This window comes from Dipodomys merriami, unplaced genomic scaffold, assembly GCF_024711535.1.
Source record: "Dipodomys merriami isolate MVZ:Mamm:240054 unplaced genomic scaffold, mDipMer1.0.p SCAF_215, whole genome shotgun sequence".
Classification (NCBI taxonomy): Eukaryota; Metazoa; Chordata; class Mammalia; order Rodentia; family Heteromyidae; genus Dipodomys; species Dipodomys merriami.
The window spans coordinates 476,065-503,687 of NW_027203549.1; the positions used below are offsets into that span (position 1 = coordinate 476,065).

General features: G+C 38.4%; 1 long non-coding RNA gene across 1 annotated transcript in view; it reads left to right on the forward strand.

Moving 5' to 3' along the window:
* LOC138834441 (uncharacterized) overlaps window positions 1-27,623 on the forward strand; it is a 33,670-nt gene that overhangs the window by 3,499 nt on the left and 2,548 nt on the right. The window contains exon 2 of the long non-coding RNA XR_011374107.1: window positions 17,168-17,284. This is a non-coding gene — a long non-coding RNA (uncharacterized lncRNA). The remainder of the gene's footprint in view (window positions 1-17,167; window positions 17,285-27,623) is intronic.

Consider the following 27,623-nt stretch of genomic DNA (forward strand, 5'->3'; position numbering starts at 1 on the left):
GACAGGGTCCAGCCTCTGGGTTCAAGCCCCAGAACCAACACAAACTTAACAAACAAGCAAACAAAAAAAACGCAGGTATTTCATTGAAACCCTCCTTAAAGGAGTAGTGATCTGAGAAGAGGCTCCTTTTCCTGATCATACTCACTAGATGCTTCTTTGGAATCCTTCTTGTTTTGGAGAACTCAGGACTGAATTAAAGGAATTGATAAATGACTCCTGAAACAAGAAAATCATCTCAGGGGTGAAATATACATCGATAAGTCTTTAAAACCTCCATGTATTTGTTTCTGTGAAGTAGAGCTTTTATTTGGGGGGGAGGTTCAGTCATGGGCCTGAATTCTGGGCCTGGGCACTCTCCCTCACCTCTTCAACTCAAGGCTAGCCCTCTAACAATAGAGCCACAGAACCACTTCTGGCTTATTTTTGCTTATGTGGTGTTGAGGAACCGAACCCAGGCCTCATGCATGCAAGGCAATCGCTCGACCACTGAGCCACCTTCCCAGTCCCTGGAGTGAAACATGTTTAAAACAACGTTATTTCCTTTTGTTCTATGCTAGCCTTCAAATGGCTCATTATTTCTTTTTTTAAATTTATTTTTTATTGTGCAAATATTGTACAGAGGGGTTAAAATTACATGGGCAAGATAATGACTACATTTCTTATCAAACATTGTAGCCTCCTCCTTTGATTCCCCTTCCCATCACTTCCCAGCCTCTGCCACCCCCTACCTAATCCTCCCCCATCCTCGAACCAAAGTTGTAGAGTTCGCTTTCGACATGACAACTTGTACTTCTCATTGTTGAAATGGGTCCACATTTATCCTATTTAAACGATTTTTTCCCTTTCCCCTCCACAAATTATACCAACATCAAATACAGTGAAAGCAGGATTTATACTGTAGGGGAAGGACATACAAACAACAATGAAATAATCTTATAAATACCTTAGAAACAAATGCATGAAAGAAAAAAAACATTTATATAAATATCTTACGGTTCATTTTCCTAACATCATATTATCTGACCTTTTCTGCTTGACTTTTCTTCTTGCTTTGATTGTCTCTGTTGAGAAATCTAAGTTTATTCTAATTGGTTTCCCTTTATGGGTGATTAATCTTTTCTCCTTGACATCTTTAAGCATCTTTTCCTGGGTCTGAGTTGATCCTGTGTGGATTATAATGTGACAGTGGGATGTCCTATTCTGGTCTGGTCTATTTGGAGTTCTAAAAGCTTCTTGTATCTGAAGAGCCCTATTTTTTTGCATGTTTGGGAAGTGCTCTGCTAGGATCCTGTTAACAAATTTCCTAGACCATTAACTTCTGTTTCTAGGTGCTCCTCTACACCCATTATCCTTAGTTTAGGCCTTCTGATGGTGTCTTCCAAGTGTTGGATAGATCTATCATATTTCTTGGACTTGTCTTGGATTGTTGTATGTTCTTTCTCTATAATATCTAGGCTGTCTTCAATCCCCGAGATTCGATCTTCTGCATGGTTTAACCTGCTGTCACGACTTTCTACTTTGTTTTTTATTTCTTTTCCTTCTAATTGGTCAGATTTGATGGCTTCAAATTCTTTGTTGAAACTTTCTTTTAGATCTTGAATGAATTTCTTTACTTCCTTAATTTGGTGTTCAGTTTTTATTCTCAAATCACTTAGTTGATTGATTATGGTTTCCTAGGACTGCCATTCATTCTGTTGGATTCCTTTCAGCATTCCCTTTTTGGTCTCCCTGACTTCTTTCAGCTCTTTGTTAATGGATCCCATGAACGCTTTTAGTGATCTTCGTGTATTTTCATCCTGCCCTCTCAATTCCTGTATTACTCTTGGCTTGGCTTCCTCATGTTCTTGCCAGTGCTGTAATTTTCTTTGAGTTTTCTCATCCTGCTCACGCCATTCCTGCCTTTGTCTTTGAGTATTCTCAAGCTGCTCATGCAAAACTTGTATCAGTTTTTTAGTAGCTCCCTCACGCTCATGATTTTCCTGTATAAGCGTTTGGATTGCCACCTCTCTCTCCCTATCAGGCTCATAGAGAGTCCTTTGTGGGTTTTCAATCTTTTCTTGCATTGACCTTTTGTTTGCCTCCATTGACCTTTTGTTTGCCTCCTGTCTCTCCCTATCACATTCATACAGAGTCCTTTGTATGTTTTCAATCTTTTCCTTTATTATGTTTTCCAGCAGTGTTTGTAGAACTATTTGGGAACTCTCCTCTGGATTTTTCATTATCTGTTCTGTCCCTGATTATCATGAGTGGCAGTGGAGATACCGGGACTTGCCATTTTTCTTGTGGTTTTCCGGCTTACTCTGCCCATTTGGGATGAAAATAACACCACTTGTGTGCTAGAACACTAATTTAAGGCAAGCATCAACCAAAGTCTTTATTTGCACAGTCAATACTCTGCAGATACAATCTAGTTCAACAGATACATCTATTCAACATCAAACAACTATATATTAATGGGCTACGAATAGCAAAGAAGAATTTGGTAAGCTAGAAATTATTAGGGTTAGGGAGAGATGTGGGTAAAAAATAGGAATAGAGTGATGTGTGAAGGCACAGGGAGAGTTAACGTAAGTCCTAATCTCAAAGCAGGAACTAGGTTGGATAGGATGAAAGTAGAGAGAGAGTAAAAGAAGGAGAAAGAGAAATGAAAAAAAAGAGACCAGAAAAAATAGAAAAGTAAAAATTAAAAATATTATGCAGAAATGAAAACAATCTATTTAGAGAAAAACATGAATATGAGAGAGAGGAGGGAAATAAAGGAGATGTGAAAATTTTTAAAATAAAATTACTTAAAATATTATATAGCTATAAAGAAGTAGTACTGCTTTTAAGGAATTTAAGTCTAAGAGGTTTTGAATTGAGTAATAAATTTGTGGATTAAGTGTGTACACAACAACGTAGGATAAGGTCTAATAATCGACTACAGGTTTGCCTTAGGATGTGCAGAACAACAATAAAGTCACATAAAGAAGAACGAAAGAGAAGAAAATGTGAAAAGGATAAGAAAGAAAGAAAAAAGATCAGAAGTTCAGTAGAGCTAAAAAAAAACAAAAAGTAATTAAAAAAAGAAAAAATAGAAAGAGAGAAAAACACACACACACGCATACACCGAAAATAAAAATTATAAGAGAAAAAAACTTACTAGAAAACATTTTTTTGAAAAAAGCTAAAAATTAAATATTAAAAAAAGTTTTAGAAAAAAAATTGGGGGGGGAACATACTGTACAGAGGGGTTACAATTACATGGGCAAGATAATGGGTATATTTCTTATCAAGCATTGCACTCTCTTCCTTTCTTTAGCCTTCACATCCCTTCCCAGCCTGCCCTCGCCCACCCCCACCCTATCCTTCCCACCCCACCAAAGTTGTAAAGTTCGTTTTTGACATGACTACTTGTACTGTTCATTGTTGCAACGGGACCACTTGTATACTTAAACGACTTGTTTTTCACTTTCTCCTCCACAAAGTATACCGACATCAAATATAGTGAAAGTAGGGGTTATATTGTGAGGGAAGGACATACAAATCAACAAATAATTATCATATAAATGCGTTAGAAACAAATGCTTTAAAGAAAAAAAAAACATTTAAATACATAGCTAAGGGTTCATTTTCCTAACATCACATTATCTGACCTTTTCTGCTTGACTCATACATATACTAGATATTGCAAATAAGGGAAACCATGGGACCTATGTTTCTTTGGCTTGGCTTACTTCACTTAATATAAATTTTTCCAAGACTTTCCATTTCCTACCAAATGGGGCAATGTCATTCTTTCTGATGGAGGCATAGAATTCCACTGTGTATATATACCATAGTTTCTTGATCCATTCATCTACTGAGGGGCATCTGGTTTGGTTCCATATCTTAGCTATGGTAAATAATGCTGCAATAAACAAAGTTGTGCTGGTAGATATAGTGTGGTCTTGTTTGTAAATATTTGGGTAAATGCCCAAAAGTGGGATTGATGGGTGATAGGAGAGCTCTATGTGAAGTCTTTTGAGGAACCTCCATATTGCTTTCCAAAGTGGTTGAACAAGTTTACACTACCATCAACAAGGAAGTAAGGTTCCCTTCTGTTCACATCCCCTCCAGCATCTGTTGTTATTAGAGTTCTTGATTTTTGCCATTCTAAATGGGGTGAGGTGGTATTTCAATGTTATTTGATTTGCATTTCTTTTATGTGTAGGGAGGTTGAGCATTTCTTCATGTGTCTATTGGCCATCCTTCTATCTTCTTCAGAGAAGTTTCTCTTTAAACTTTTGGCCCACTTTTTTATAAGGCAGTTGTTTCTTTGAGGATTTGTTGTTGGCAGATTTAATTTTTTGAGTTCCAAGTATATTTTAGAAGGAGACCCTAGTCCATTTTATGGCTAGTGAATATCTTCTCCCAATCTGTGTGCTTCCTATTGATCTTGCTAGCTATGTCCTTTGCCATGCAGAAGTTCTGCAACTTCATGAAATCCCATTTGTCCAACCTTTCTTTGATTCGTTGTCTTTCTATTAAGAAAATTTCGGCCTGAGCCAAGGAGACTTAGGGTTTCTCCTATTCCATCCTGTAATGTTTTCAGAGTGTCTGCTTTGACTTCGAGGTCTTTGATCCATTTGTAGTTGATTCTGGTGCAGGGTGATATTTAAGGATCTTTCTGTAGTTTTCTAGAAGTAGTTAACCAATTTTGCCAGCACCATTTAGTGAAGAGGCTGTCTTTCTTCCATTCTCTTTTTTAGCTCCCTTATCGAAGATTAGATGGCTATAGGTCTGTAGGTTCACTTCTGGGTTTTCAATTCTATTCCATTGGTTCTGAGGTCTGTTCGTGTGCCAGTACCAAGCTGTTTTGATTACTATGGCTTTATAGTAGAGTTTGAAATTTGGTATTGATGTTCTTCCAGCAGCGTTCTTACCATTGAGGAGCGTTTTTGCTATTCGGGGTCTTTTATTGTTCCATATGAATTTTTGGATTGCCTCTTCTATTTACTTGAAGAATGACATTGGAATTTTGATAGGTATGGCATTGAATTTGTAAATAGCCTTGGAAAGTATTGCCATTTTCACGATGTTAATCTTTCCATCTAGGAGCATGGGAGGTTTTGCCATTTTCTATGTTCTGTTTTGATTTCCTTTTTCAAGGTTTTAAAGTTTTCATCATAGTGGTCCTTCACTTCTTTGGTTATGTTAATTCCTAGGTATGTTATTTTTTGTGGGGCTATTACAATTGGAGTTGCTTTCCTAATTTCAGCCACACATTTCTAATTGTTGGCATACAGAATAGCCATTGATTTGCGGGCATTAATTTTATACCTTGTTACTTTGCCAAAGTTTTCAATCAGCTTGATTAAATTGGGAGTGAAGTCTATGGGATTCTTTAGCTACAAGATCATGCCATCTGCAAAGAGGGAGAGTTTTATTTCTTCTTTCCCTATTTGGATCCCCTTAATGTCTGCATCTTGTCTTATTGCTGTAGCTAGGCATTGTAATACTAGATTGAGGAGAAGTGGAGAGAGTGGACATCCTTGTCTTGTTCCTGAGTTAAGAGGAAATGGCTTTAGTTTTTCACCTTTAAGTATAATGCTGGCTGTAGGTTTGTCATATACAGCCTTTACTGTATTGAGAATTGTTCCATGGATTCCTAATTTTTCCAAAACCTTCATCATAAATGGTTGTTGGATCTTGTCGAATGCTTTTCTGCATCTATTTAGATAACCATGTGGTTCTTATTCTTGCTCCTGTTGATGTGATGAATAATATTCATTGATTTGCGTATATTGAACCAGCTTTGCATCCCTGAAATGAATCCTGTTTGATCGTGGTGTATGATTTTTTGAATGAATTGTTGAAGTTGATTGTCCAAAATTGTGTTGAGAAGTTTTGCATCAATGTTCATCAAGGAAATGGGTTCATAGTTTTCTTTCTTTTATGAGTCCCTGTCTGGTTTGGGGATGAAGGTTATGATGGCTTCATAAAATGTGTTCTGTAGTGAACTTTCTCTTTGAATTTCATTGAATAGTTGGAGGAGCATTGGTGTGAGCTTTGCTATGAAGGAGGAAAAAAAATTTATAAAAGGTGCAAAAATACTGAATTTTTTTTTTGGGGGGGAGAGGTGGGAAAAATCCTGTATCTCCCTTTTGTTCATAACCAGCCTCTTGTTGCATTCTTTGGTCTCCTTGTGGTGTTTGAATTTCCTGTGGCTTAGTTGGTTCATTAAGTCTGTTTTTTTGAACCGGCAGATAAATGCTCACCTTAACCCAGGTTTTTGTGATCCTCTTCCCAGGCTAGTTCAATGAGAGGGAGATCTACTTTGAGTTTCACAAAAGAGGGAGATGGCTTTTTCCTGAAGTTTGGAGATGCTGTGATGAGGCTAGGTTCTGGGTAGAGTTGAGGCCTTTCAGCAAACAGTAGCTTTTCCCGGGGGTTAGTTTGTGAGAAACTCACAGAGCCCAGACAGGAGCCACTCTGAGGGTTTATGTTTAATAAATTTAAATTGATTGTCAAGGCTGCTAAAGGGAGGGGCAGCCTCTGGCTCTGATTATCCAGCAAAGAAAGCCATTCCTGAGGCTGGCGCCTGAGCTGGGTGACTTTTCCCTGGGTGGAGCCGAGTCTGTCAGGTCACTTTAGTCTCTAGTTTTCATCCAATGCCTGAGTTTGAGCTAGCAGCTACGCCGAGCTTTTTCAGTATCGAAGATGGAGATCTCCGGTACTGGGGGGTGTGGCCTTCCCTCCTCTGCTCCCCGAGAAGGAGTGAGGATGTTAGGCCTCTACTCACACAGCGTCTTGGTTCCTGGGTCGTCTCTGGTCCGCGAAGTACAGGATGAAGATGTCTGTTCCTTGTCAGTTCTTGCTGGTGTTGTGTAGAATCTGCTTGCCCACCATGTCTGGCTCCTTCGTACTGGACTTTCTCTGTTATAGGTATGGTGGGTATGGCCGCCGCTGCCACAGCTCCTGCAGCAGTGGCATCTCCTGGCAAGTGCTCCGATCTGTCTCCTTGCCTGGATTTTTCCTCTCTGGTCTAACACTTTTTCCTGTGATGGAACACTTAGTGTGATTCTCTGGCTTAGGACTGTTCACTGGAACTCTAAATCTGTGTTCTATGTGAGAGCTTGTTTAGGCTTCAGCTTCTACTCCACCATCTTCCCGGAACTTCCCAGGAAATTATTTCTTTCTGTAGTACGCTCAACTAGAAATTTACAGAAAACTTATGTATGAGTAAAAACACACTCGAAAAAGTCAGGGACAGAGTTTTCTTCAAGCCTTCAGATTCTTTTCTTTTTTTAATTTTTTTTTTATTGTAAAGACACTATACAGATGGTTACAGTTACAAGAGCAAGGTAATGAGTACACTTCCTATTGAGTATTGTTACCCCTTCCATTGTTTTCCCCCTACCATCCCTTCACTCCCTACCTTCCCTGAAGTTCTTTTTTTTTTAAATTGTGGTTAAGTGATTACATAATTTCCTAAATTTCACAGAATTGTGGAATATTAATGCTCATATAAAGTCACAAGTTCATTCTAACTTTCCTGGAGCAAATTGTCTATCACAATCTATAACATAAAACAGTGTACACTATCCACCATACATGTGATCAGCAGCATCGGGACTTTTAGTAGTGGTTCGACCAGATGAGTGGGAGTTCCTTGTTTCTTAAGTCTTGTTAATTTTGTAATATCACCAAACATTTTGGATTTAGCATCCACTTATCAGGGAGACCATATATCGTTTGTCTTTGCTCTTGGCTTACCTCGCTCAACATGATTCCTTCTAGCTCCATCCATTTCCCTGCAAATGCCATTATTTTGTCATTTTCTAATGGCTGCATAATATTCCATTGTTTATAGATACCACAATTTTTGGATCCATTCATCTGTGGTGGGGCATCTGGATGGTTTCCATATCCTAGCTATTGAGAAGAGTGCTGCAATGAACATGGAGGTGCATGTGTCCTTGTATATTGGTTCCTGTTGTTCAGGGTAGATGCCTAGAAGTGGTATGACTAGGTCATAAGGGAGGTCCAATTTTAGTTTTCTAAGTACCCTCCAGCCTGCTTTCCAAAGTGGTGGTATAACTGTACATTCCCACCAGCAGTGTAGTAGGGTTCCTCTTCCTCCACATCCCCTACAGCATTTGTTGTTCGCTGATTTGTGGATGTGAGACATTCTGACTGGGGTAAGGTGGTATCTCAGGGTTGTCTTTATTTGCATTTCCTTCACCACCAGGGATGATGAACATTTTGTCATATGTTTCTTTGCAATTTTTATTTCTTGATCTGAAAAGTCTCTCTTTAGTTCCCTTGCCCATTTAGTAATTGGTTTGTTAGGCTTGGGAGGGATTAGTTTCTTGAGTTCCCTGTATATACTGGATGTTAACCCCTTGTCTGATATATTGCTGGTAAATATTTTTTCCCAATTAGTTGGTTGTCTTTCTAGCTTGGTTGTGATAAATTTAGCTGTGCAGAAGCTTTTTATTTTAAGGTAGTCCCATTTGTCGAGTCTCTCTCCAATTTGTTGTGTCCCTGGGACTCTGTTCAGGAAAGTCCTTCCTGTGCCTATTAGTTCAAGTGTCTATCCTACTCTGTCCTGCAGTGGTTTTAGAGATTCAAGATTAATGTTAAGGTCTTTAATACATTTTGAGTTGATGTTGGTGCATGGTAATCGTCTGGGGTCCACTTTTAGCTTTCTGCATGTGTCCACCCAGTTCTCCCAGCACCAATGGTTGAAGAGGCTGTGTTTCTTCCATTGTATGTCTTTGGTTCCTTTGTCAAATGTCAGCTGACTGTAGGCATGTGAATTTATTTCTGGATCTTCTATTCCATTCTATTGGTCTTCAGGTTTGTTTTTGTGCCAGTACCATGCTGTCTTTGTTATTATGGCTCTATAGTAGAGTTTGAAGGAAGGCATGGACATCCCTCCCATGTTGTCTTTATTCCCTAGAATTGTTTTGGCTACTCTAGGTATTTTGTGGTTCCATATGAATTTTTGGACTGTTTTCTGTATTTCAGAGATGTACATCATTGGGATTTTAATAGGAATTGCATTGAATTTGTATATTAATTTGGGCAGTATTGCCATTTTCACTATATTGTCGGCCTATCAAAGAGCAAGGGAGGTCTTTCCATTTCCTAGAGTCTTCTGCAATTTTGTTCTTTTACTTTTTATAGTTTTCATTAAATAGTTCTTTTACATCTTTGGTTAGGTTAATTCCTAAATATTTTATTTTTTCGGCGGTCATTGTGAATGTGATTGCTCCCTTTATTTCCCTCTCTTCTTTACATTGTCAGTGTACAGGAAGGCAACTGATTATTGTGGGTTTATTTTTTATCCTGCTACTTTGCCGAAGTGATTTATGATTTAAAGAGTTTGGGGATGGAATTTTTGGGATCCTGAAGGTATAGTATCATGTCGTCTGCAAAAAGCGATAGTTTAACTTCTTCTTTCCCTATGCGGATACCTTTAATGTCTTTTTCTTGCCTTATTGCCCTGGCTAAGAGTTCCAGGACTATATTGAAGAGGAGTAGAGACAGTGGGCATTCTTGCATTGTTCCTGATTTTAGAAGAATTGATTGTAGCTTTTCCCCATTCAGTATAATATTGGTTATTGGTCTGTCATAAATGGCTTTCATTGTTTTAAGAAATGTTTCTTCTATTACTATTTTCTCCAGAGCTTTTAGCATGAATGAATGTTGAATTTTATCAAAGGCCTTTTCTGCATCTGTGGAGATAATCATGTGGCTCTGTTGATGTGTTGGATTACATTTATTGACACGTATTTTTAACCATCCCTCCATCTCTGGGATGAAGCCTACCTGGTCATAGTGTATGATTTTTTATGTGTTTCTGGATTCTGTTATCTAGAATCTTGTTAAGAATCTTTGTGTCAGTGTTCATCAAGGAAATTGGCCTGTAATTCTCCTTTTTGGTTGGGTCTTTGCATGGTTTGGGGATGAGTTTGGGACAGCTCCCTCCTTCTCTGTTTCTCTGAAGAGCTTGAGGAATATGGCTATTAGTTCTTCTTTAAAGGTCTTATAGAATTCTGCTGAGTCCATCTGGTCCTGGGCTTTTTATTTTTTAATATTATTTTATTTTATTTGAGAACATACTGTACAGAGGGGCTATAATTACATGGGCAGGATAATGCATACATTTCTTACCAAGCATTGCAGCCTCCTCCTTTGTTTACCCTTCACCTCCCTTCCCAGCCTCCCCCTCCCCCCACCCAATTATACCCCCCTCCCCCCCACACACCGACATTGTAAAGATGGTTTTGACATGACATTTTGTACTTCTCATTGTTGCAACAGGTCCACCTGAATCCTTAAACCACTTGTTTGTCCCCATCTCCTCCACATGTTATACTGACATCAAATATAGTGAAAGCGGGGGTTACACTGTGGGGGAGGGACATACAAAGCAACAAGGAAATAATCTTATAAATGCATTAGAAACACATGCATGAAAGAAACGGAAACATTAAAATACATAACTAAGGGTTCATTTTCCTAACATCACATTATCTGACCTTTTCCGCTTGACTCATACCTATACTAGATATTGCAAATAAGGGAAACCATGGGACCTATGCTTCTTTGGGCCTGGCTTACTTCACTTAATATAATTTTTTCCAAACCTTTCCATTTCCTAACGAATGGGGAAATGTCATTCTTTCTGATGGAGGCATAGAATTCCATTGTGTATATATACCACGTTTTCTTGATCCATTCATTTAATGAGGGGCATCTGGGTTGGTTCCATATCTTAGCTATGGTAAATAATGCTGCAATAAACATAGTTGTGCTGGTAGCTTTAGTGTGGTCTTGTTTGTAAACATTTGGGTAAATGCCCAAAAGTGGGATTGCTGGATCATAGGGGAGATCTATGTGAAGTCTTTTGAGGAACCTCCATACTGCTTTCCAAAGTGGTTGAACAAGTTTACATTCCCACCAACAATGAAGTAAGGTTCCTTTCTGTCCACATCCCCTCCAGCATCTGTTGTTGTTAGAGTTCTTGATTTTTGCTGTTCTAATTGGAGTGAGGTGATATCTCAATGTTGTTTTCATGTGCATTTCTTTTATGGCTAGGTATGTTGAACATTTCCTCATGTGTCTATTGGCCATCCTTCTTTCTTCTTCAGAGAAGCTTCTCTTTAAGCCTTTTGCCCACTTATTTATTGGGCAGTTGTTTCTTTGAGGATTTGTTGTTGGGTGGTTTAATTTTTTGAGTTCCAAGTACATTTTAGATATGAGACCCTTGTCTGTTGTATGGCTAGTGAAGATCTTCTCCCAATCGGTGGGCTTTCTATTGATCTTGCTAGCTATGTCATTTGCCCTGCAGAAGCTCTGCAACCGTATGCAATCCCAAAAAGCATTTGACAAGATCCAACATCCCTTTATGATGAAGGTTCTGGAAAAATTAGGAATCCATGGAACATTCCTCAATACAATAAAGGCTGTATATGACAAACCTACAGCCAGCATTATACTCAATGGTGAAAAACTAAAGCCATTTCCTCTTAACTCAGGAACAAGTTAAGGATGCCCACTCTCTCCACTTCTCTTCAATCTAGTATTAGAATGCCTAGCTACAGCAATAAGACAAGATGCAGACATTAAGGGGATCCAAATAGGGAAAGAAGAAATAAAACTCTCCCTCTTTGCAGATGACATGATCTTGTATTTAAAGAATCCCATAGACTCCACTCCCAAATTACTCAATCTGATTTAAAACTTTGGCAAAGTAGCAGGTTATAAAATTAACCCCCCAAAATCAATAGCTTTTCTATATGCCAACAATGAGAAAAGTGTGGCTGAAATTAGGAAAGCAACTCCATTTGTAATAGCCAAACAAAAAATAAAATACCTAGGAATTAACTTAACCAAAGAAGTGAAGGACCTCTATGATGAAAACTTAAAAATCTTGAAAAAGGAAATCAACACAGAACTTAAAAATTGGCAAAACCTCCCATGCTCCTGGATTGGCAAGATTAACATCGTGAAAATGGCAATACTTCCCAAGGCTATCTACAAATTCAACGCGATACCTATCAAAATTCCACCCTCATTCTTCAAGGAAATAGAAGAGGCAATCCAAAAATTCATATGGAACAATAAAAGACCCCGAATAGCAAAAACGCTCCTCAACGGAAAGAACACTGCTGGAGGAATATCAATACCAAATTTCAAACTCTTCTATAAAGTCATAGTAATCAAAAGAGCTTGGTATTGGCATAAGAACAGACCTCAGGACCAATGGAATAGAATTGAAAACCCAGAAATGAACCTACAGACCTATAGCCATCTAATCTTCGATAAGGAAGCTAAAACAATAGAATGGAAGAAAGACAGCCTCTTCAGTAAATGGTGCTGGCAAAATTGGTTAACTACATGTAGAAAACTAAAGCTAGATCCTTGTATATCACCCTGCACCAAAATCAAATCCAAATTGATCAAAGACCTTGAACTCAAAGCAGACACTCTGAAAACATTACAGGATGGAATAGGAGAAACCTTAGGTCTCCTTGGCTCAGGCCGAACTTTTCTGAATAGAGACCCTGAGGCTTTTTTTTTTTTTGTTGGAAGACTTTTGATAGCTTTCTGTATCTTGTTGTAGGCTATTGGCTTATTTAATTGGTTTATTTCTTCTTTGCTCAGTTTGGGCAACTTGTATTTCTCTAAAAATGCTTCCATTTCTGCCAGGTTTTCTTCCATTAAAGATTATAAATTTTGAAAGTAAGTAGTCCATTAGGATTGTTTGGATATCTTGTTTACATATTGTGATTTTTTTCCTGTGGCATCTCTAATCCCGTTAATATGTGTTTCCTCTCTTCTTTTTTAAATTAATCTTGCCAATGGTCCATCAATTTTCTTTATTTTTTCAAAGAACCAGCTTTTGTTTGGTTAATTTTGGCTATAATTTTCTGATTTTGTAATTGGTTAATCTCTGCTCTTGATTTGGTTATCTGGCTCCGTCTATTAACTTTAGTTTCCATTTTTTCTTGTTTTTCTACCTGTTTTAAATGCAACATGAGATTATTTACTTGGTCTGTCTCCATTCTCTTGATGTGGGCACTGAGGGCAATAAATTTGCCCCTCAGGACTGCTTTTGTTGTGTCCCACAAGTTTCTTTGCGAAGTGTTTTCATTTTCATTGAGTTGTAGGAAATATTTTATTTCTTCTCTGATCTCTTCCGTTACCCAGGCATTGATAAGGAGTGTGCTGTTCAATATCCATTTATTAGAGAAATTTCTGCAGTATGCTTTGTTATTGAGAACTAGCTTGATTCCAATGTGGTCTGATAGGGTACAGGGGATTTTGTCAATCCCTTTGTATTTTCTTAAGTTCCTTGCATGAACTATGATATGTTCTATTTTGGAGAAAGTTCCATGAGCTGCTGAGAAGAATGTGTACTGTGTTGTTTTAGGGTGAAATACTCGGTAGATGTCAGTTAATTCCGCTTGAAGTATGTCCTCAATTAATTCAGTAGCTTCTTTGCCAATCCTCTGGTTGATAGACCTGTCCTTTGGTGAGAGTGGTGTGTTAAATTCTCCTAGTATTTTCATATTGGGATCTATTTTATTCTGTAAGTTTGAGAGTATTTGTTTAACATATCTGGGTGCACAAATATTTGGGGCATATAAGTTGATGATGGTAATACATCCTCTTGGATTGTTCCTGCTATTAATATGGAGTGTCCGTCCTTGTCTTTTTGTACTGATTTTAATGAAAATTCTATTTTGTCATATATCAGGATAGCTACACCTGCTTTCTCACTGGGGGCATTTGATTGGTAGATCCTTTTCCAACCCTTTTCTCTGAATTTGTTTGTATGTTTGGCTGAGAAGTGGGTCTCCTGAAGGCAATTCTGATCCAGTCTGCAGTTCTTTTTCCTTTGATTGGTGAATTAAGCCCATTAATATTAAGAGAAAGTATAAAGAGATGCATTGTTGTCCCTGTCATTCCCTGTTTTCCTGAGTTTTTCTTCTTTCCTTTCCTCCTGTGCTTGCTCAGTTAGAAGTTGATTAATGTCTGTCTGGGTGCAGGTCCCAGTTCCTGGTTTCTTTCTTCAGGTTATGTCCCACCTCTTAGTATTCTTTGTAATGCTGGCTTAACGCTTATATATTCATTTAGTTTTTCTTTGCTATTAAAATTTTTCAGTTCTCCATTGAATGTGAATGATAGCTTTGCCAGGTATATCAGTATGGGTTGCCAGTTATTGGCTCTCAGGGTTCGTATGGTACTTTCCCAGGCCTTTCTTGCATTCAGTGTTTGTGTGGAGAGATCTGCAATGATTCTAATTTCTTCCCATTGTTGCATAGCTACTTCTTGATTTTTGCTGCATGCAAGATTGTTTCCTTATTATTCAGATCTATCATTTTTACTATAATGTGTCTAGAAATGTTTCTCCTGGGATCTTGCTTGTTGGGTGTTCTATATGCTTCTGTTATGTAGGTAAGATGTTCTTTTTTGAGGTGGAGAAATTTTTCACCGATTATCTTGTTGATTAGCTTTTGCCTTCCCTTGCTCTGAAATTCCTCACCTTCATCCACTCCAATTATATGAAGGTAAAATTTCTTTGCATTATCTTCTTTCTCTTGAATTTCCCTTTTGCTTAATTTGAGTGATTTTTCCATATCTGTCACTTTTTGGTCCAGTTGGTGTATTCTGTCTTCTGTATCTGACACTCTACAGTCCATTTCGTTCACTCTGTTGACCATGGATTCTATTGTGTTTTGTATGGAGGAAACGGATTCCTTTATAGATTCGATGTTGGTTCTCAAACTATTGATCTCACCTCTTAATGAGGTATGTTCTACCTCTAATTTGGCATTTATCTCACTTCTTACTGAGGTTTGTGCAGACTCTATTTTTGCAAGCATCTCCTGTTTGATATCTTGTATCTCTTTTGATAGCTCATCCTTGTGCTCTTTCAATTTCTGGTCTATTTCTCACTTTATTTCTTGAGTCATTGCCTCCAGCATCCCTTGGATGTAGCTTTTGTCTTCCATTCCTGCTTTGCTCCCACTGGGGCTATCCCCTGCGTGGCTGCTGGCTATTGAGGATAGCTTGCTATCCTGGGTAGTGATAAACCTTGTAATTTTTCTCTGTGATTTTCTCATGGGGGTTCAGGTATTATTGGAGACTAATCTGCAATTTTGTTTTGGTGTGTCTGTCTTTGCTTGGTTGCTGATTCTGTATTGGTAGAGAGAGTCTGTGCCTGATCTGGGTTCTGTTGGGGGCGTACCTCCAGCTGCTGGTCTGATCTATATAGGATTCTCAGCTCTCTGCTGTAGATTGCTGGTAATTCCCGCCTTTAGAAGGGTTGTGCACCCTAGACTGCTCATGTTTGCTCCTATGGGTGCTCTTGGCAAGATCAGATGCTCTGGATGCACTCTCCCAGATGCTTGAGTCGGCTATGGGCTCCTGATGTTTTTGTTTGTTTGGTTGGTTGGTTTTGGGGGGGGCCAGTTGTTGGCTTGAACTCTAGGTTTGGGTGCTGTCCTTCAGCTCTTCAGCTCAAGGCTGGCACCCTACCATTTGAACCACAGTACCACTTCTGACCCTTTCTGCTCATGTAATGCTGAGGAATCAGATCCAGGGTCTCATGCATCCAAGACTATCACTCTACTGCTGAGCCACCTTACCAGCCTGAGCTCCTGCCTACTAACAGGTGCAGGTGGCCTGTGTTGCCCAATCCCAGCCTAGAATTTATGGGTCGGGTTTTGGTGGGTTTTTGGATTCTCTTGTACTGAGCCTCCAGGTCTTTTGTTGTCACAGGTGTGCTTCCCACGGGGTGCAGTTCCCTGTTTTTCATCTCTCTGCTGAGGCTTATGCTCAGTTGGGAGGAATTGGTTGTGTTGTTCAGGCACCGGATTGCCAGGCCTGGTTCTGGCCCCCCACCTGGGGCATGCTGGTTAGGCCTGTGCTGCTGTGTATACCACCTAGGTTATGCAGCCTGGGGTACACAGTTTACATTTCTTCTACTGTTGGTTGTCTGGACCCAGCGGCACTGTTCCTGGCTTGGGTGTTTAAGCTCCCTTCCAGGGGTGCTCTTGCTCTAGCCTGCCCAGCAGAGTGTGCTCCAAGGGCCGGTGGAGTTCTCGAGCAGTTCCCAGTTTCAGTGGGTCCTGTGGTCCGGGTGTTGGGGTGGGGAGTCTGGGTCAGGGTCTCAAGATTCCCTCAAGCTCTGGTCTCCCTTGAGGGATACACTGTCCCCTGTGGGGTATTCACCCTGGAGCTAGTTCTTTCTGTGTGGTGTAGGTTGTCAGTTGCTGTTGCAATCCGAGTTCAGTTGGGGTGGTTGCGGGCTAGGCTGGGCAGTGGTGGCTCTGTGTGATTCTCTTCTGTGTCTGCTTCTGTCGAAGCTGTCGGGTCCACAGTGTCCATGCTCAGGCGGCTTCTGCACGAGTTATGTGCATGCAGCTCCTTGTGTCTCTGGGACCCTGGCAGCCCCCGCCAGGTTGTCACAATCGGCAGGTCTGACACCGGTACCTCAGGCATCTTCTGCATGAGTGATCTGCAGGCAGCCCTCTGTGTCTCTGGGACCCCAGTGGCCCCCACCATGTCGTCACAATTGGCGGGGCTGACACCGGTACCTCAGGTCACTTCTGTGCTATCTGCAGACAGCTCCCTTTGATGTGCTGCTGGTGCTGGGTGGCTTTGGCGGGATGGAGCCTCTCTGCTTGGGTGGAAAGTGAGGGGTGGGTGTGGGATCATAGTGGAGACTCACAGCTGGTAGGTTTCTCTATTTGTGGCGATCAGCGGGTCTGTAAACTGGTACCTCAGGCGGCTTCTGAGCAGGTGATATGCAGGCAGTCCCCTGTGTCTCTTGGATACGGGAAGCCCCCGCAGCGCCGGCTGGCCATGGCTTGGCACACTGCCGTGTGGCCAGTGAATGTTGGGGGAGGGGTATTCGCTCTTCTCTGTTCTGAAATTCTTCTTTTCCTCTCTTTCTTTTTTGTTATTTTCCACCTCCTGTTTTTCTCTGAATGTTCATCTTTTTGTTATTGTTGGTCTCTTGGGGAGATTAAGCATTGGAACTCAAACTCTCTTTTTGGTTGGGGAGAGCTTTGGTATTTCCCTACTGCCTCGTTACCATCTTTGTCCTTTTCTTATACAGTAAAAAGGAAAACACAAGTTAACTTGAACTTTGTCAATCCTCTGTGTTCCATTTTTCTCCTAGGATCAGTTTCCACATCCAGTAACAGTTACTTCCAGGAACAATCGATGGTGATGCTTGAGGTATAATGAATGTTTTCTAGCTTCACCAAAATAACCCAAGGACACCTTTGGACCTGAGGTAACACATGTTTCAGAGAAACATAGTAAAGAGAAAATACCATTTATATTGCTTATAAATACATTATTCATGAGTATATTGAGTTCAAACTTTTTAAGTCCTCTGTAAATAAGGCGAATTTTAAATGGGAAGAAGGTTCTCAGATCATTTTTTAAGGAGTGTATGTGCTGCACATTATTTCCCAAGTTTACACGAGTTAACAGTAAGGGAAACAATAGCAATAATAGGAGAAAGAGAAGTTCTGTGTTTAAGTTTAAGGGTTCATTACACTATAGAAGACTCTACAAATAAGACAACATTGAAACAATAAAGCCAAGTCCAGTATGTAGATTTATTAATGCATTCCCTCTATAGGGAATGCATTAATCCTACGTGGAACACGAAATATGAGGCCACTCTCTTTCTAAATCATGCTTGTTAATCATGCAAATTTGTAGAAAGTAGAATGGAAGAATAATTCTGTTTACAATGCAATTCACATATAAGAGCATGGACTTAACTGGAAAAAAAGTCCATCTTGAGAGAGCAGGGATTATACTAGCCATGAACTGGTGGATAAGATCACATTTTTTTTCTTTCCTTTACTTATATATATATATTTTTTGATGGTGGTCTTGGCACTTGAACTCTGGTCCTTGGCTCTGTCCCTCTGCTATTCAGCTCAGGTTAGCATCCAGCCTGGGCAGAACAGTCTTTGAGACACTATTTATAATTAACCAGCCAAAAGCTGTATTAGAAGAATGGTTCAAGTGATGGAATACCAGTCATGAGCAAGATGGCTGAATAAGAGCTTGAGGCTTTTGCATATATACATAAAAACTTACACATAAACACAGAGGCACTTATATGTGCACACACAAATACACAAATGAAGCAATTCTCAGAAGATATAGAAAAGTTAGGACACAATAGATAATATGTCCTCAGTAAGACTAGAATCAAGTGATAATTTTTAATGTTAGAAATTCCTCAAGTGAAGTTTCTTCAAAAAAGTTTAAGAATATTACATAGATATGGACCAGAGATAGTAAGAGAGACAAGTAATCATTATGAAAGGGATCGGATCCATGTAGGAATGAATCAGAGACCCCACAGGTGTATCTGAAAATGATCATATCCTCTGTGAAATGTTAGAACATCTTTTAATATAGTCCATGAACAGTCTGAGCAGTCTAGTGGATGATATCACTGGAGAAGTTCAGAATTGCTAGTCTGTATCTAGATTAAATAAACCAAGAAACTCTGGCAGGTCAATGTGATACAAGCCTAGAATTCTAGCACTCAGACTGACAGGAGATTAGAAACTGGAATTACATAGTGATACCTTCCCTGGACCAGGTAGTATAATTTTGTCTTAATAAAAGTAACCAAACAAGAAAGGAATACGCAGTTGGAAGTTTGGGCTAATTTTGTCATTATGTTTTGAGAAGTAATTTCCTATTGAAATGCAACTCATATATAATCCTCAGTTGTGCTTTTAAATGCTCTCTTCATTAGAAACATTCTTAGATGCAAAATGGCTCATGATTCCCATCCAAAATTTGAAAAATTAAGTAATCTTCATTCTGTTAGATTCCAAGGAAAGGATGAAGGATTGCAAAAGCTTAAGCCTGGACATATAGCAAACTTGGTCTAATGTAGGACTTTATAGACCTTGTTAAATTAGAGTTTAGATTTAAAATATATATTTTGGTTTTGTTTGTAATTTCATATTCTATAGGATACTACAAAATTCTTTTTAAGTAGAGGGTTTAATTGACAAATTTACAAATGTTTCTTGCATTCTATTTGCCTAGAATATACTTTCAAGGGAGTTATAATAAGAACTCCGTTAATAGATATTAAAAAACAGTTTATGTATAAAATGATAATGTGAATAATGTAGACAGAGTTGCCAACAAATGATGATATTAATTTATAAATTTAGAAAAAGAGCAATTATTTGAGGCTTTGGTATAACATTGTATGAAGAGAATAATTGTGTGACTTCTTCTTTCTTCGACCTGTATGTAACACAGGAAGCAATTTCCTTAATGACATGTCTCTGTATACAATGAGAAAAATGCTACGTTTTGGGATTGTTTTTGTTTTTGTTTTATTGGTTTGTCCTAGGTGTTGAACTCTGGGCCTGGACACTGTCTCTGAGGCTGTTTATGCTCAAGGCTCATGCCCTAACACTTCAACATCAGTACCACTTGTGTCTGGTTTTGGTGAGAAGTTTATTGGAGATAAGAATCTAGGGAACCTTCCTGCCTGGGTGGGCTTTGAAATGTAATCTTCTGATATTAGCATCCTGTTTATCTATGATAGTTAAAAAGTATAAATATAAATAATATTTGCAAGAATACCAGTGGAGGAAAAATGATGCAACCCAGTTTATTGTGGTGCTTTTTCCAGAACACGGAGGGCATCACATTAGCAAAGGTGTAGTATTTTTTCACTATGGAGATAAGCTATTCGTGATGTGAATTAAGGGAATTTTGAAGTGCACCCTACAAGTTGGAAACTGTTGGTCTAGGATGACTTTATTGCATAAACCTTGGGATTGATGGTCATAGAAATAATAGCTTAATCTGTTAAACAATTGCTTACTCTTGAAGAATTAATTTTTGCCACGGACCGGGTTCTGTCGGGACGACGGAGGATACCTAGTGGAGGAACCTGGAATAGGACGGGGAGATGGCAAACAGACAACTCACACACATTAGGAGTGGATGCTGAGTGCTGAGTGCTGAGTGCGATTTAATGCAGAGGATAACAAACTTTTATAGCAAAAAGTCTCCATAAGAAAGGGCAAAAGGTTACATAATCTTGCTGCAGGGCTTCATTCTTGGGCGGTCACCAGCTGGTCGCCTGATAGGCACTTGTTTCCGGCTTTACCTCTATTTTTAAGAAATACAATTGGTTTCGATGATTGTCACCAATTAACCACTACTTTATTCTATAGAGGCCTTAACTGTCCCATTAAGATCTTTCCTGTTCCTTCTTTAATAGTAAGCACCAAGGAGACTTAGATTTAGCAAGTCTCTTAGTAAATGAGGAAGTTCTTTCTCCTAAGTAGTTATCTCAGCAATTGCCATACATTCTTTCTGTTCTAGCCGCGCCTACAACTTTTTGTAAATCTCTTACAAACAATTCCTTCTGCTGAAGTGACTTTGTGAAACCCCCAATACTTTTATATTTACTTATAACTTGTCTACTAGCCTCCATAAGAGTGGTTTCAGGGTAGCATTTATCTCTGGTGAGTTAGTCATATTTTTAAGACACTCGTCAGATATTGGAGTCGTCAACACTCTTAAGAAAGAGCTTTGAATAAGGGAACGTTGACAATGAGTAAGTACAAAGAGCAGTAGAAGCAGTAAAAGATTAATAGGCACTCTTATGAGGAAAAGATAGGCAGAAACACATCTTTTCCAGGGGTTTTGCCAGCCTTTTCCCAGGAGTAGGCCTCTTAGAAGCCCTATTCTCCGAGGTAGACTTCGGTGAAGTCCCAAAACTCAGAGATAGGTCTCGAAGCCCCTATCATAGTCTGATAGATGGTTTCCCATGCTAAGCAGACTCTACTGGGGTCGGCGTGGCATTTGTCCCTTTTTTTTTTTTTTTAATTTTTGCCAGTCCTGACTCCGTGTATCAGTTAATTCAATTTTATACCAGCTGTACTTGTAAGCTCCAATTTTAAGACATAGTCATACCATTTGCGACATACTTAAACTTTCTGAGGTTTGTCTTAAAGACAATCCTTACTTTTCAAATTTCCCCAATTCTCTTTCCAAGGCTTTCTTTACTTCCCTCTTTCTTTACAATCTCTTGACCATCTTGTGGCTGTAGTTTAAAACTGCCCAATTTTTCTTTGGCTTGCGGAACCTTTATCTTAGAACAGCCTTAAGGCACCACCGTGATGCAGAAGCTTGCTAGATTTTAAGGCTAAGAGTATTACCTCCATTGATAACACACTCAGGTTATTACCATACCAGAGTCAAACTAGGCTGTGACCATAGAGTGGATTTCCAGTCACTATGCACTGAAGTGCCTAAAACAAGCAAGCCAGTGATATCCTTGTCCCCAATACCCACTGTGGGAAGAGAGGGTTTCTGGATATCACCCAAAAGAATGTCCCACAAGATCTTAGATTTAGCAGCTTTCAACCAGGAAGCCGACTCAGGTGATGGAATCAAGCAGGAGTATCTCCGGTTGACTGTCAGGCCGTCGTTGAACTTTACCCATTAAGGTGTTCAGCAGTAGCAGTAGCAGCAACAGGGTCTCTCGTGCTGGGCTGCAAATTCCTACACAGAGTGGTTAAGGATGCAAGTAATACATAGGCTTGGCAGGCCGTGACTCCGTTTCCGACCTGGGCCGGTTCACCCCTCCTTAGGCAACCTGGTGTCCCCCCGCTCCCGTTGGGTACCACCTGCCGTGGACCGGGTTCTGTGGGGACGACGGAGGATACCTAGGGGAGGAATCTGGAATAGGACGGGGAGATGGCAAACAGACAACTCACACACATTAGGAGTGGATGCTGAGTGCTGAGTGCTGAGTGCGATTTAATGCAGAGGATAACAAACTTTTATAGCAAAAAGTCTCCATAAGAAAGGGCAAAAAGGTTACATAATCTTGCTGCAGGGCTTCATTCTTGGGCGGTCACCAGCTGGTCGCCTGATAGGCACTTGTTTCCGGCTTTACCTCTATTTTTAAGAAATACAATTGGTTTCGATGATTGTCACCAATTAACCACTACTTTATTCTATAGAGGCCTTAACTGTCCCATTAAGATCTTTCCTGTTCCTTCTTTAATAGTAAGCACCAAGGAGACTTAGATTTAGCAAGTCTCTTAGTAAATGAGGAAGTTCTTTCTACTAAGTAGTTATCTCAGCAATTGCCATACGTTCTTTCTGTTCTAGCCGCGCCTACAACTTTTTGTAAATCTCTTACAAACAATTCCTTCTGCTGAAGTGACTTTGTGAAACCCCCAATACTTTTATATTTACTTATAACTTGTCTACTAGCCTCCATAAGAGGGGTTTCAGGGTAGCACTTAACTCTGGTGAGTCAGTCATATTTTTAAGACACTCGTCAGATATTGGAGTCGTCAACACTCTTAAGAAAGAGCTTTGAATAAGGGAACGTTGACAATGAGTAAGTACAAAGAGCAGTACAAGCAGTAAAAGATTAATAGGCACTCTTATGAGGAAAAGATAGGCAGAAACACATCTTTTCCAGGGGTTTTGCCAGCCTTTTCCCAGGAGTAGGCCTCTTAGAAGCCCTATTCTCCGAGGTAGACTTTGGTGAAGTCCCAAAACTTGGAGATAGGTTTCTGTAAAGCCCCATTCTCTGAGGTAGACTTCGGTGAAGTCCCAAAACTCAGAGATAGGTCTCGAAGCCCCTATCATGGTCTGATAGATGGTTTCCCATGCTAAGCAGACTCTACTGGGGTCGGCGTGGCAAATTTTAACTGACGTTTCATAGTTTTATACTATACCAGAATGTGGATATTTTTCTGTTCATTTCTCTATCTGTAACACCCCATTGGAAAATGCATCTAATGCAGAATTTCATAACATGCACACAAATACTATTTTGAATCTCTCAGGTATGGAATGTTCATTATTTCAAAATGAGTAGTTATTATTCATATGAATGTTGAAGAACACATATATTCTGTTCTCTTAACAACTTATTTACTTTCAAAAGTTCTGGGTTTCCGTAGAATTAAAGTGTTTTCTGTTTTAGTATGAGAAAGTACTAAATTTATTCTTTTTTCAAAATATTGGCAAGTATATTGTGAAAATATTGCCTAGTTGGATAACATTCAAGTTGATGGCCCTTTGATTAAAAATGGGTAATTAATTCAAATTAGATGTCAAATAGTACTGATTTTTAAAAAGTTACTACATAAAGAATAATATTTACTATACCAATACAGTGAAATTTTATTTCATGCAGCTTATTTTTTAAATTTAATTATAATGTCAAAGTTATGTGCAGTGGTAAGCACAATTGTAAGCTAGTAAATACACAACTTTTCAAACTTGTTACCCCCTCTCTCATTTTTCTCACAGTTTTAATTCACCCCAATACGCCTCACAAGTTGTAATGTACATTTCCAATTTATTTTCTTGTGAGTATTGCTATTGCATTGGTTTGCCCTTTGTCCTTTGTCTTGCCATTTTGTTGTTCATGTTCCCTTCCCTAATTAAGGTAAATGTATGCACAATACACAGGGTACCAAAATCAAATACAGCAGGGGATAAACCATAGAGGAAATAGAAATCACATTGTACATTAGAAACAACAACTGTAAATAAATATGTCTGTTTCCATAGCTTGGAGTTCATTTTGCTCAGCATCCGCTCATATGACCATATACATGCATAACACAGCCACTGGAAAATAATAGTTTCATGGAGAGCATATCAGGAAAAAACATATTAACTGTTTTTATGGTAAAGTTGGAATTAGGATTGGTGAATTTGCGATTCTGATAAAGGAATTTCAAAAAAGTTTAAAAATTTATGACAGGTAAATTTTAATTGGTCAAATTTTTCACAACTTAGCCTATTAAGAAAGTTTAAAATTACTTGGAAAAATAGGCTTTCATGTAAAGAAATCCATAGAGACTTAGCTGAGAGGGAGCAATGTGGGTGAAGATGGCTGTTTTTCACACCAAACCAACAAACCTCACAAACCTTGCTGTAAATCATTTAAGTTCCCTTGAGAATTGTCCTTAACCAGGAAAAATACTCTTAATGGGTAAAAACAAGGTTGTAGTGGTATTTAAACTCAAAGTTTTTTAAAAAAATAAGAAATGAAAATTTGTGAATTGACTTCAATTACCAAACAGTAATTTTCTGAAAAAGATAATTTGGTTCAAATTATTTAGGGAGAGAGTGTCCTCCACAATGAAAGAAGGTATTGGGTTTACACTTTTCTGTTTGTAATACTTTCCACAATGTCTTTCCTCATGAAGCAGTGAAACACAGAAAAAAATCTGATTGGATACTTCAAACCAATGATTTCACATTTCTAAGTAGCTCAAGAATATTATCCTTATTAACATGAGATAGTGAAGACTTCTCTTATTACATAAGCCAAAAACTTTTGGGATCAGAAAAGAATTGGGAAAATTGAAAAGGTAAGCAAACGCGTTCTTAGAAGCCCTAGCTAAGCGTATTGTCTTCTGCAGTGGTGGGAGGCCAAAACTTATTGATATAGATTGTCTTAATGTTTTTGCAACCTAAAGTGATTTTAGAGTCTATTTGGCTCAGTGTATTGCAGAACAAATTGAAGACATGAAAATAAATTCCATATCCAAATAAAAGAGTTTTGAAAGAGAAACCATGAAGATATAGCAGTGCGGGAGGCCTTATAGTCCTTCAGCTTTACTAGACCTGAAGCCAAGAAGCTGTGATTAATTGGAAATCAGTCAAGAGCTAAGAGGAGAACAGAGAAGTAGGACATAGAAGTATTGCCTTTTAACAGACACTGTAATCCAAGGAATGGGTGATTTAACTCTATGCTCCATACATCTTGTTGACCAAATGCAAGACCATGAGAAAAATAATCTATTGAAATAATTCTGCAAAGGATAACTTCACTGTTCTTGATATGGTATCTAAGGAGAGTCTTAAGAAAGAAGATAAAAGTGGAGTATTCTTCGGTTTCTTCTAAGCATCTTGTTAGCAAATATATCTTTGAGGTTAGAAGTGATTGAAGCAAAAAGTGGTGGAGTATTTATTTATTTTTGTTTTATTTTTAATATTTAATGCCCTAAATTTATTCTAATCTACTGACATTCAAGAACTGGGTTACATTATCAAGTAAAGCTAAACAAACAAATGAAGAGTTCTCGGGTGTTCCTCAACCCCAGATGATTCACCTTTGAAACTGGATGTCTCCTTTCTTAGGTCTGTTCCCTGTCCAGACACCTAGGGGTGGGTGCCAATGCGCTCAAGGTAGAGTATTTATTTTTGAGGAAACTTTAGACACGAGAAGATTTGCAAGGTAAAAGAAAAAGGAAAAAAAATTATAGCTAAATATTTGTGATTACAGGTTCTTGGACTGGTTTTTTGGAGACAAAGTTTTGCATTACAGTTTATCCTCATTAACATAAATGTTGAGTTTTCCTGGCAACCAAATGCAAAGGGGAAGTTTAATGGACTCACTCGGACAAGTAAACACTATGATAGTAAATAATGGGAAATAAAATTTAGTGAAATATTTTGAACAATTACTTTGCCAGAACAAAGAAGGAAAGATATAATTCAAAATCACTTGAGTTTATTAAAAGTATGAAAAAAGAGTAATGAAGACAGAGGAGAGAAAACATAGAGAAATGTTTTCTCTCCAGTGGAGTAATGCGTTCTTGATCTTGTTTCTTCCATTCTATCTTCACAAGCTATCAAGTGTGCCTCATGACTGGAGTGTCCAGTTCAGACAAAGAGCACTTGCAGATGAAAATATTTGCAGTAGATGTAGGTCATTTATAACCTTTGACAATGTACTTAATCTGTTCTAAATTCTCCCCTACCCCAAACTGCCCTCTTTGAACAGCTTTGTTTGCTTTTCCCAAGACTGCCCTTCATTAACTGTCTAAAATTTTGATAGGTCATATTCATACTGTCTAGAGATTGCTGTTTCTGTTTAGTTGTGATTTTTGTTTTTTGTTTGTTTTGTTTTTTAACTGAATTTCAAAGGTTGTGCAAATTTGTTACAATTAAATATGTCCATCTAATTGTCAAATGCTCCAGGATCAGAGTCACTCCTTCTAGCATTCTCAACCAATCCCTTCTCCAAGATTCATTTCAGATTTACCACTTCATGCGTATATTGAGTTTTCTAGATATACTTGTCCCTTGTTCCATTTTTCATTCATTCTATGTCTTTACCATTATTCCTCTCGGGTTTCAATTTCTTGATAGTCATTCTGTTAAACTGTCTGTTAATATTTTGAAAGGTTTATATACATCCCATGCAGTTTCAATCCCACATATACATGAACTGATGTCAGCTTATATTTCCATAATTCATTTGCAAGACTGGAGATGTGAAGCACCTACACATGATTTTATTCTCATCCATTTGGAAAATTAATCTTTAGTCAACAAGAAAATTTAAAAATGGCTTAGAATTTATTCCTACCAGTTTTTATAAATGGCTTTGTAAAATGGTGTGATTATTTTATTCTACATGGGTTAATATTTTCTACTACCTATAAGTTTTGGAAAAAGAAGAAAACTAAGATTTACTACTATAGAGGAATATGATAGAAATAGAAGACAGATTTTATATTTGTCACATCTCTGATGAGTACCCATATTCAATACTTAAAGTCATATTTCTTACTATGTTAGACAGGGAAAACATAAAACAACACATGATAAGGCAACTATTAGTGACTTTTTAAAATGTACCTTCTTATGTGATGAAGTTTACTTTATTAGCTAGTATTTGGGTTTGAAATTATGGGATGCTGTTCTGTTTAACACATTTCTGGAAGGCACCTATGGAACAACGCCAATGGTGTGGGGGGGGTAATATTTCTACACTTTAATGAATGGTTGAACTTGTTTGGGATTAGTGCTGGCTAAATAAATCAATTGTACTGTAACTTACCCTTACATTGAAAAACTTGTAATGTCACTATCATCTACTTGTCAAGAGTTATTCTGGCGAATGCGATTTTTAAAGGTTTATTTGAAAAGGAATATACTTTCAGAAGATTAAATGTAGGTTATCATTGGTTTGAGAATGACAATATTTTTGTACTAGAGAACCAAGTTTTACTGAAGTAACAGGATTTTGCAGCACTAAGGATCTTCTCAATTAAAGTTTTTCTAAATTATATTTCACCTCTAAGTCAAGATTTCCTAGGTTTGGTAGAACAAATATGGATCGACCATTCCAGGAAGTATTTTTTGACCTACTTATGCTGGGCTAAAATCTTTCATTAATCATTAGGAGAGGGGTATTAAAAATAATCTTGTGATATTTGTGATTTTGTTCACTCAAATGGGCTTGTCATCTGTAATTTGAAATTTGTATTACAGTACATTCTCTCATATTTTATGATCTCATCTTCATTTTAAGTAGACTTGCATTTCACAATAGCTTACTGCTAAATCCTCCAAGGAATTAAGGACCTGAAATATTACAGGAAATGAGAAATTGAGACGGGTCTTCAATTACTTTCTATTGGCATGTTGCATGGGCCTAAGTGAGAAGTTTTGCTCTCGTTATCTGATGATGCAGATAACTGGGATCTGGTATCCTAGGACCCGTGGGTCCTGCAGAAGAATAATAGCTTTTAGACATCATATCAGCAAAATTTTGGTATAATCAGTAA